The following is a 12,784-nucleotide window of genomic DNA, read 5'->3' on the forward strand; positions in this document are numbered from 1 at the left end:
AGGTGTTAAGACACATTTAAATTTATCAAAAAAAGTGGGATTCATTTCCAGTAACTTGAAGATCTGATGTTGCTGATAAAAAAAATCTAATTACATTTTACCTTTATCTTCTATAGTTACTAACACAAATTGAAAAAGGGTTAAAATCGTCAGTTCAGGGTAACAGCCTTAAAAAAGAGTGACTGACAATTTTGACCCAGTTTACTTATATTGAGATTTGATTTTGACAATTACTTACAGTTTTTCTCTTTTGTGACGTTTACACATAACACAAACGGACAGAATTGATCATTCAAGGGATATACCGCTTCTCCAGTTTCTAACAAAACGCAGAGACCGGGAAGCACGAATTCGAATGTCCAATGAATTACAAATTTTCTAAAAGAATGTCTGTAAACTTCGGCAAAACCACGAAACTGAATTTCCAAGATATTGCAAGTTTTCCTCAATCCACAAAGTTCAAAATTGATAACCACAAAAATAAATGAATCCGCAGTATAACGAATGTGTGATGTAACAAACAGATCGTGTTTTTTTTTTATATTGTATTATGGTTGGCAAACGAGTTTTTAAATACGCAGACATTATTCTGTTTCAAATTATTGATTATATAATTCTCTTAAAAAATACTAGCATAAGCTTTAAACAAAGTCAATTAGTTTGAATACATGTTCACAGTTTCTTGACAAAAAAATCAGAATGTTTACATGTTCGCATTGTTCGTCATAACAAACACACGATTACATGATCATATTCACTGTACTAGGCGCACCTCAATAATATGACGTTTTTACCAGTGACCACATGGTCTCTTAGTATGTTTTGTATTGTTCAGTTAAGTACAAAAGTATTCATAAAATTATTTTATCTTCATTATTAAGGACCTAATAAATATTTCCAGAAATTGTTTAACAGTACGTGAGGGTATGTCTCAAACATGTTATAAAACCAACATCATCAACTCAAGGTGTACAAAAAATGTAACGCTTGAATTGTTCCATTTTTGTTATTACCGAAATATCTCAATAGGTTGAAATTTTACCACGGTAAAATGTCAATCACTCAGTATTTTTCTTTCAATTCGATAATACTATTGACATTTTTTTTTCTTCATTTGAATCGTATTCAGATATTTGAAATAGAGATTGGGAAAACTAAGAAATATATCTAGGGCTTTTGATTTTTCACTGAATTGTGTAAAAATTTTCAAGACTTTTCAAGACTTTTTATTTAGCTGATATTTTGAATCGCAGCTGCACGACTGTTCCCAAAATCCCTAAACTCCACTACTTCCGATTGATTTTTATTATGATGGTTGTATCATATGATGTGTATAATGTTCCTGAACTCGTCCGTATTACAGAAATGGCAAACAAATTGCATAAAATGTTAAACGCAATGGTGTTACATTACCTTAGAAATATTAGATTCTATGAGTTACCTGTTCTTGTTCCTCCACAAAAACACTGGCTATAAATTGTCAATGCAACATCCATATCTCCATATAACGTCATATAACGTCCGCTACGGTTCATATTCACAACATCACAGGATTCTATTATTAATCCATATTTATATCTCAAAAACGAATTCGAAGTAGTTCGATTTTTGATCGTGTTATTATTCTATCGTTTGATTATACATTTTTTTAATAATGGACAAAAATTGCAAACATTACAACATTAGAAATCCATATGTATGTATAAGTATGTGAAAATGATTTGTTTTTTAATTACTTTGAAAGAAATTATTTGACTTGTACGTAATTAATTATCAAAACTTGCGTGTAATAATACTGGCATTAGTGTGTATTATAATACCCAAGAAACAAATGCTTCTAACGATAGCTGTACTTGGCAAAATCTTTCGTAACTTGGGGTCATCAATGCACTTCAGTTCTTATATTTTATATTTTTGTATATTACGCGACAATTTGCGTTTTTGATTACATTAATTTGACGCCTTTAACTTTGATGAGTATTTGCATCCAATGACAAGGCCAACATAAAAAGAAATACCACTTCATAAAATAGTCTTATTTAAAAATAATGTTGAACACAGTGTAAAGAACTATGATAATTATAGCAACGTTCAATTTCTAAGTTTTAATTTGTCTTTGGTTCTTTTTTCTGATCAACATAAATCGATGACTGTTTAATCCTACCTCCTGTGTTTTGAACAAACAAATCATAGATATCATTATTACATTTTCGTACTTCAGACGTGCGTTTTGTCTACAATAGACTCATCAAGGAACTGCAAATAAATTTTTTTAAAAGGCCGAAAAATGCAAAATTTGAAGACCATTGAGTGGCTGGATTTTTTCCTTTATTTGTGAAGGTTTATATTAAATGAGTACAACCCAAGTTAGATGTCTAGAAATGAAACAAAATAAGTATCTATTGTTTTTTGTTTTTGCTAAAATATCAATCCATTTTACCGAAACTAGAACGTCGTTGGTCGAAATATTGGCGTTTTTGTTGCTTGGATGAAGTGTGTACTTAATTTATACCGTACGAGTTTTCATAACCTTAAAATCATATGAAACTTCAAAATTTTAAAAGTATAACATGGTTTTATACTTCAATGGCTAAGATTCTCTTATAAGAAGTGAACGTGCGGCTTTGAAAAGAAAATCCTTTATGGTATCACAATCTTCATACAATTTTTCCAATATTAAATTATTGACTTCCCAGACACTAATTAGTCTATATTTTCCTGTATACAGTGACCCTAAATACGACGTCTCTCGTTATAACTTCGGCCATGGCACAGCGTAAATGCGAGGGGAAACGATGATGAAAGAATGTAAACACACGCGATCTTGAATGTTAATGGAAATAACAGATTAAAATATTAACTGTTAAGGAATAATTAAATATAAAAATGGGAACGCATGGAAAATTAAAAAAGTCTTGGCTCTTTCAATTCACTTATCTGATACTATTACGCTTTTTATGTGCTCTGCTTTTATTGTTCATCAATGTCACGATCCGGTTAACTCCGTCAACATACATGAAACTTAATTAGCATTGCGATCAATAACCACTGAATGAGATACATAATTGAATGCAAGACTTAGTATCTGTAATACTAAAATAACGAGGTCCAATTTGTCAGCCGTCATCACGTAACAACGACGAATTAGAGAATTCAACTTTATATATAACTGATATAGTACAAAGGTGTAGATTATAAATAAAACCACTCCAGGCCGTTTTGTTTTCCACGTAATTAATATTGCCAATAATTAAGAAGTTCCGGGTCGAGTCCGATACCGATACCAGTAGTATATTTACCTGTTACATATTACCTTATCTGTACGTTCCGCATCTGACAGGCGCACCACCAAACGGTGTATTCAGGATTAATATCTATAATACTAAAATAACGAGGTCCAATTTGTCAGCCGTCATCACGTAAAAACGACGAATCAGAGAATTCAATTTTATATACAACTGATATAGTACAAAGGTGTAGATTAAAAATTACAGCACTCCAGGCCCTTTTGTTTTCCACGTAATTATTATTGCCAATAATTAAGAAGTTCCGGGTGGCGTCTGATACCGATACCAGTAGTATATTCACCTGTTACATATTACCTTATCTGTACGTTCCGCATCTGACAGGCGCACCACTAAACGGTGTATTCAGGATTAATATGTTATATACACGGGTCATAATCACATGGTTGTCACTACTAAATTGTCAAATTGTTACCTATTGTAGTATTTTAATCAGTAAGACTTTCTAAGATAACAATACGAATACTAAAAATCTGGACTAAAATTAAGGCGTAGAGGTACAGTTTTCACTTTGTTAGCGGGCATGACGTAAAATAGCGATTCAAAGAATTCAACTTTATTTATAACTAATATAGGACAATGCTGTTGATTAAAAAATACTCCATTCCAAGACCTTTTGTTTTCAAAATAATTAATATTACTAATAATTCCAGTTTGACGGGTTAAACAGAAAGATTTGAAAGCAGAGCAAACTGTGAATCTTATAATCGGCATGGCTTTATCAGATGACAATACTAAAATAAGGCTTGCGCATAGTTATATACTTTAATTAAGTCACGGACCCGCGATATCACGAGTGTGTTCTAGTAATATATAAAAATGCTTCTCCAATAATTTTGATAGCATTAAAATTTCATGAAATTCATTTCATATGACGTTACACAAATGACTTTATATTGAAAAGTTTTATAGAGAAAGCATTTTAATTTTAGTGAAATGTAGTCGTCTTTAAATGACCATAAGGGACCGTTCAATATTTATCCGATGGATGGGCCGGTGCAAAATGGGGCGGGGCAAGCACTTTTTTGTGGAAATATTTGGATGGGCGAGAACTTTTTTTAATATGTATAGTGGATTATTTATAGGAATATTTCATAGGAAAATTTTGCTATCAATTTTAGCGGTGTGTAGGAAATTTCTTCTGCAGACACACAAAACATAATTGACATGGTCTCAACAATACATGTAGTTTTCAGTTTGGGCTAAATCCAGATACTAGTAGTCATTTAAAAAAAAAATTATAACATTTTCAAATCAACTCTGTTTTTCATAAAACTCTACAGCTAACTCACTTATATATTGATCTTACAGAATGCCAGGTTGTTTTGATAGGTTGGTGTATTGCTGTCATTCTTATGGATCTAGTTAATAGGGGTAGCTAAAATGTTAAGTTTAGACTCAATCCAGATAGTCATCTTCCACTTTTTTTATAACTTTTTCAAATCAACTTTGATTTTTATATAACTATCCAGCTATCTCATTTATATATTTATCTTACAAAATGCCAGGTTGTTTAGTACTTTGGTTTATTGCTGTCTATTATATGGATCTAGTTAAAAGGTAAATAGTTATCAAAGGTACCAGGATTATAATTTAATACGCCAGACGCGCGTTTCGTCTACATAAGACTCATCAGTGACGCTCATATCAAAATATTTATAAAGCCAAACAATTACAAAGTTGAAGAGCATTGAGGATTCAAAATTCCAAAAAGTTGTGCCAAATACGACTAAGGAAATCTATGCCTGGAATAAGAAAATCCTTAGTTTTTCGAAAAATTTAAACTTTTGTTAACAGGAAATTTATAAAAAGAAAATGACCACATTATTGATATTCATGTCAACACCGAAGTGTTGACTACTGGGCTGGTGATACCCTCGGGGACGAAACGTCCACCAACAGTGGCATCGACCCAGTGGTGTAAATAGTTATCAAAGGTACCAGGATTATAATTTAGTACGCCAGACGCGCGTTTCGTCTACATAAGACTCATCATTGACGCTCATATCAAAATATTTTTTAAGCCAAACAATTACAAAGTTGAAGAGCATTGAGGATTCAAAATTCCAAAAAGTTGTGCCAAATACGGCTAAGGAAATCTATGCCTGGATAAGAAAATCCTTAGTTTTTCGAAAAATTTAAACTATTGTTAACAGGAAATTTATAAAAAGAAAATGACCACATTATTGATATTCGTGTCAACACCGAAGTGTTGACTACTGGGCTGGTGATACCCTCGGGGACGAGACGTCCACCAGCAGTGGCATCGACCCAGTGGTGTAAATAGTTATCAAAGGTACCAGGATTATAATTTAGTACGCCAGACGCGCGTTTCGTCTACATAAGACTCATCAGTGACGCTCATATCAAAATATTTATAAAGCCAAACAATTACAAAGGTACCAGGATTATAACAAAAACAAACCTAAAATTTTCAGATTAGACTGAATCCAGATAGTCATCTTAAATTTTTTTTTATAAGTTTTTCAAATCAACTTTGATTTTTATAAAACTCTACAGATATCTCATTTATATATTGAGCTTACAGAGTTCCAGGTTGTTTAGTACTTTTGGTTTATTGCTTTCATTTTTATGGATTTAGTAAATAGGTAAAATAAGATTTTCATATAATTCTACTGCTATCTCATTTATGTATTGATCTTACAGAATGACTGGTTGTTTGGTAGTTTTTGTGCATTTCTGTCATTTATATGGATTGTGGTAATGGGTGAAAAAAGCTCAAACTTTCAGTTTAGGCTAAATTCAGATTGTCATCTTTAAAAAATGGTGTAACGTTTCCAAATGTACTTGGATTTTAATAAAACTCTACGGCCATCTTATCTATATATTGATCTTAAAGAATACCAGATTGTTTGATAGTTTAAAGTTTTGCTGTCAAATTAAGGGATTTAATTTATAGGTGAAAAAGCTGCATCAAAGTCAAAATCATGTTTACCTCAATTGCTTAAAAAGACAATAATTTCTTTTTGGAAAAGTAGAAAAGATAAAGAGACATTGATATTTTAACTATCAACATGCTCTGTTATTAAGACAATACTAGGTAATTCCTCATATGATCATATGTTTACTAGTCCAAGAGTTATTGTCCCTTAATTTATTTGTATGCCCCATTTATGGGCATTACGTTTTCTGGTCTGTGCGTCCGTTCGTCTGTCCGTCCGTTCGTCCGTTTGTCCCTGGTTAAAGTTTTTGGTCAAAGTAGTTTTTGATGAAGTTGAAGTCAAATCAAATTGAAACTTGGTAAACATGTTCCCTATGATGTGATCTTTCTTATTTTAATGCCAAATTAGAGATTTTATCCCCTTTTCACAGTCCACTAAACATGGAAAATGATAGTGCGGATAGGGCATCCGTGTACTTGGGACACATTCTTGTTTTCCTTTAATTATTTTAAATCAATAGGTTGAAAATTGTATACAATTTGGATATTTAATTAATAAATGTTTTTGATTGTTCACAATACATACACTAGTTTTGAATTAATCTTCATGTTCTATGGTCACAAAAGGGGGAAAATTATCTAATATAAGAAAGAGATAAAAAGAGATACCGGTACATTAAACTTTCAAATTTAAAATGACTTTAGATTTAAAAAAGAAATATAAACTAAGTACATTTAATAGTATAATTAATATTTCTTTATATGTTTTATTACTTAAATTAATATTGTTCGCACTTCTTAAGCCTCTATGAAAGGTTGGCTGAAATAGTATACTATTACTTATGTCTTGCGATTTAATTGTCATGTTGTTTCTGAAGCTGGACATATAAAATCAAATCTATACATGTTTAACCCCGCCGCATTTTTGCGCCTGTCCCAAGTCAGGAGCCTCTGGCCTTTGTTAGTCTTGTATTATTTTAATTTTAGTTTCTTGTGTACATTTTGGAAATTAGTATGGCGTTCATTATCACTGAACTAGTATATATTTGTTTAGGGGCCAGCTGAAGGACGCCTCCGGGTGCGGGAATTTCTCGCTACATTGAGGACCTGTTGGTGACCTTCTGCTGTTGTTTTTTTTCTATGGTCGGGTTGTTGTCTCTTTGGCACATTCCCCATTTCCATTCTCAATTTTATTTTTTTCAGAGTTTGTCTTTAGTGCCGTGTGGAGGCAGTAGAGTGCCTCCCCGTGCTTCAGGTTTATGCTCTTATAATAAACTAGATTATGGAGTGTGTGTCCGAGCGAGAACTGCTCTAGTTCATTACTTTAGGAATATTTATCAAAAGGTAGTATTTCAATATTCAGCCCCATTCTACTATTTAGTCAGCCATCAGTCCTACCCTGATATACCCTATCTTCTTCGGTAATTAATACTGATAGCGTTTGACATTTCTAGCCGAACAGATTTATCAATTTTACATAACTGGAATTATTGTATGCTGGTTCATATTCTGGACGCCAGTCTTTGCTCCTTTATTATATTATTCACTAACAAAAAACAATTATGAAGCTTAGAAATGGAAAAATATTAAATAATAAACTTGTTCAAAGGGTAACTACACGTCTCAATCTTCAAAATCGGTTATCTAAAAATACTACCATCGCTAACATTTTTAACAATAAAAATCTTGGTTACCCTTCAATCGATAAGTGTCATGCCAAAAAATTACGTACATTTCCCCGTCTTTTCACCAACAATACTGTAATGTCCACGTTTAATGGTCGCACATTTTCTTTGAATTTTGAAACTGATATAACTTGAAAAACAAACAGTATAATTATTTACTCACATGAAAACCGGGATGTGGTATTCAGTACGTAGAAGAAACTGGACGATATTTATCCAAACGCACTCAAGATCATCTGTATCGTTTTAAAAGACCCAATAAATTCAAAAGTATCATTTACCAACACCTCATGAAGCACAACCATCCTTTTAAATATTTAGCAGTTCAACCTTTAGAAGTAGTAAATAAGCAGCCTGGTGAATCTCATTTAAAGTTTGTACGATCACGGAAAATAATTGAATAAAATTGGATTAAAAAATTACAGACAGTCTTCCCTCTCGGTCTTAATGATAATATCATGGGAATTGGTAATATATCTAGAACCGATTCCGTTAACATTTTAGATATAGTTTCTAAAACTGTTCGTAAAACCCGTTCTCACGGTCGTAGAACAAATCGCAATCAAAGAAAATTTCGGACCAATCATACCAATATTTCGGACCTAATTTCTATTTCAAAAAACAACGGCAGACATTATCTGTTAACAAAACTCTGTTCATTAACGGTTAATAAGTTAAATAAAATTTTGGAGGATTGCAACACAATGTCATATAGCAGTCCTAAGTATGAAATTGTTCAAATTATTATGGCATATTGTTATTCTAAACTATTTCCCAAAATTAATCGCCCTGAAGATCATAAAAAAACATTTTATTAAAATAAATTATGTCAATAAAGGTTTTGATTTTGTAATTATTGCCGGTATATTTAACGACCATTCTGTTAAAGAACAAATTCCTTGATATTTTGACAATACTGAGCTACCTCTTATTTGTTATATTTACAAGAAATCTACCCGGAAATTTGTGTTTAATTATAGTCAATTATGTAAAGATGTTAATATCAGTGAAACTACACCTACTTCATGTAATTGTAGTACCTCTGAATATATTTATGGACCCATTGCCCATGTTATAACAGGAGATCTTAACATCGTTCAAGACCCAGAGTTATAATCATTCATCAGTAAAGGACCTAAATATCGTCCCCCGTCAATTATTAATTGGAATGAGTGTCGTAATATCATCCACGACTCACTCCATACTTACTGTATGAAATGGACAAAACGGGAAAAAGCTGACAAAAAATCTTTGGACTCTTTATTTAATTCAGTAATGAAGATAGTTGATATACGTTTTCAACATTTTAAAAAACATTTTACTATTAACAATAACCACAATAAACCTATATCTCGTATCAAACATAAACTAAAAGAACTAGCCAAGAAATTTGTTTTTGTCCCTGCCGATAAAGCTGCTAATAATATTATTATTGTTTGACGTAAATTTTACATTGAGGTTCTGAAAAAAGAAATCACCAATTCACCAACATTCCAACTGACTCCATTTTCAGAAAACGACATCTGTAACAAACATAAACTTTTAGCTACAGCTTTACAAGCAGAGCCAAATACAATGAAAGTCCCAACTATGTATTGGATTCCGAAGCTACACAAAACACCTTACAAATATAGATTTATTTCGTCTTCAAACATTGTTCCACTACTAAATTGTCTTTTTACCAGCACACTTGGTACAATTAAAAACCTGATAATAAATTGTTCAAATAAGGCCTTCGAAAATAATGGAATTAATTACTTTTGGAGCGTCAAGAACTCGTTGGAAGTACTTGATAAATTGCATGCTTATATTGGTGATTTTGAATCTGTTCAAAGTTTTGATTTTTCTACCCTGTATACCACATTGCCTCACATTCTCATTAAGAAAAAATTCACACACCTAATTAAATGGGCATTTAAAAAATCAGAATGTGAATATATATGTTCAAACTCTTTTAGGTCATTTTTTTAGTAGCAATAAACAAAAAAACTATGTCAATTGGACATGCTTTAATAGTATATATGCCCTTGAATTTTTACTAGATAACATTTCCATTCGCTTTTGGGATTCCGTATATCGCCAGATTATCGGAATTCCAATGGGGACTAACTGTGCACCACTTATTGCGGACCTGTTTTTGTATTGCTATGAGTTACAATTTATGACAAAAATAAGCAAAGACCCATCGAAACAACATCTGATAAACAAATTTAATAATACTTTTAGATATTTGGATGATATTTTGGCTCTCAATAATGACGAATTCAGTATGTATATTAAAGAAATTTATCCTGTTGAACTTACTATAAATAAAGATAATACTAACAATGACCACTGCCCTTTCCTCGATCTTGATATCTATATCACTAACGGAAAGCTGAATACTAAAATCTCTTTTGATGATTTTTCATTTCCTATCGTTAATTATCCATTTTTAGATGGTGACGTTCCCTTGTCACCATCTTACGGTGTTTATATATCTCAACTTGTACGATACGCTCGTGTATGTAACAATGTTTTTAACGAGAGAAATTTATGTATTACTGAAAAATTATTACACCAGGGTTTTCGATATCACAAACTAGTCAAAACATTTACTAAATTTTATCATCGGTATAAGGACATGATTCGTAAATATAGCTCAACATGCAGACTTCTTATACGTTCAGGTATTTCACATCCAATTTTTTATGGAAATATTCTTTATAAAGCACAAAGGTGTCAGTATTCACCTCAAAAACTAACAAAACCTTTGAATAGACTTATAAAGAAGGGATATAGTTATGATACTGTTAACAGGTCATTAAAGATTGCATATTTTGGCGTTAATATTGATTCACTGATAGGGTCTTTGCATCGGAACTAAACACATTTATTCAAAAACCAGTTGTTGGCATGACACGGGTTATGTTCTTCTCATATATGTTATGATGGTATGATACTAAACCCCTAACGGGAAGGATTATGCCTGATGTTCATATGATGAAATCATAATCTTTCAGTCAGTTTAATTGAAGTCTGGAGCTGGCATGTCAGTTAACTGCTAGTAGTCTGTTGTTATTTATGTAGTATTGTCATTTTGTTTATTTTCTTTGTTTACATCTTCTGACATCAGACTCGGACTTCTCTTGAACTGAATTTTAATGTGCGTATTGTTATTCGTTTACTTTTCTACATTGGCTAGAGGTATAGGGGGAGGGTTGAGATCTCACCAACTTGTTTAACCCCGCCGCATTTTTGCGTCTGTACCAAGTCAGGAGCCTCTGGCCTTTGTTAGTATTGTATTATTTTAATTTTAGTTTCTTGTGTACAATTTGGAAATTAGTATGGCGTTCATTATCACTGAACTAGTATATATTTGTTTAGGGGCCAGCCGAAGGACGCCTCCGGGTGCGGGAATTTCTCGCTACATTGAAGACCTGTTGGTTACCTTCTGCTGTTGTTTTTTTTTTTATGGTCGGGTTGTTGTCTCTTTGGCACATTGCCCATTTCCATTCTCAATTTTATGTATATTCATACTGGTTTTAAAAACAATAAAATGTACTCTTCTGATACAAACATAAATATATATACATTTGTATATATGGAATTAACTAGCACTTTTGTATTTTATATTTACACCAAAGTCTATTTTATTTCCAGATATAAACATGTAAACTTTAAAATTAAAAAAAGAACCTAAATCATTTTTGATTGTCTTTAAGTTTTAGAGGGGCAAGGACTGTTTGTAAAGATTTTTTTAGATGGGCAATAACTTTTTTGTAGAATTTAAAAGGATGGTCATTAACTTTTTTAATAAAACATTATTAAGAATGCACCGGCCAATCCATCTGGTAAATATTGAACGGTCCCTAATGGAATAGTAGTGTACTTAAAGGTTTGATAGGACTACAAAATTGTAATGATTGTTTTTGAAGTTTATTTAGTTGATCTGTATTGGATTTATATTTTATTATGCGAGTTATATCCTCTCATTGTTATCATCAACAACTGAATATGACAGTTAATACAACATTCAACAAAAATATGCAAAGGCCTAACACAATGTCTTTTGATGAGTAAAAATAATTTGATGTGTTGTTCTATCTATATAGGGAAAGATGGGGCCTATATGACGTGAAGGTTGAAGTCTTGTAATTGACTGCTCCATAGGCGTACACGCTAAAAAACTTATCCTTGATTTTGTTTTTAAATTTATTTTTTTTATAGAAAAACATTGTCATGTACACATTATGTATGTACTAGTGTACTAGTAGTTATGATGAATTATGATTCAATCGGACACAAGTGCATCATTCCATGAAGAATAAAAACGTTTTGAAACGTTGAAGTCAAAACTACTTCTATTTTCTGTTTCCTGATTTTATTAAGTTGCACCATATTTAGTTACCATGATATCTTTCTACTTTCTTGGTTTGATATCCCCAAAAAGATGCAGTATGTGTTTTAATCGAAATAGTTGTTTCCATTCAGCATACACTTTTTATCAAACAGATAAATAATTTAGAACTTCAAACATTATAATGTCTATGTTTTAGATACACAATTATAAAAAGTGGTCAATATAATTAGATATCAGTGAACACATTTACTTTCCCGTAAATATAAGCCATGTGCGGGATATATTTTGTATAATCCTTTACTTGTTTATGTTGGTTAATTTTTTTTATATTTTAAACAAAACTATAGCACCAAAATCGTTATGTGTAAATTTTATACTTGGTTGTGGTGTTTGTTGGGGTGAGACTTTACTCCACTTGGTGTAGTGAGAGGATGGATGCAACTTTAAGGTGTGTAGATGACAAGTAACTGTTTGCTATTCCTGTTTTAGGACTGATATACTACCACTAGGATTTCTGAAACTGTCCGGTTATTAGGTTACCTTTAAAATA

Source organism: Mytilus edulis, chromosome 5, assembly GCF_963676685.1.
Source record: "Mytilus edulis chromosome 5, xbMytEdul2.2, whole genome shotgun sequence".
Lineage (NCBI taxonomy): Eukaryota > Metazoa > Mollusca > Bivalvia > Mytilida > Mytilidae > Mytilus > Mytilus edulis.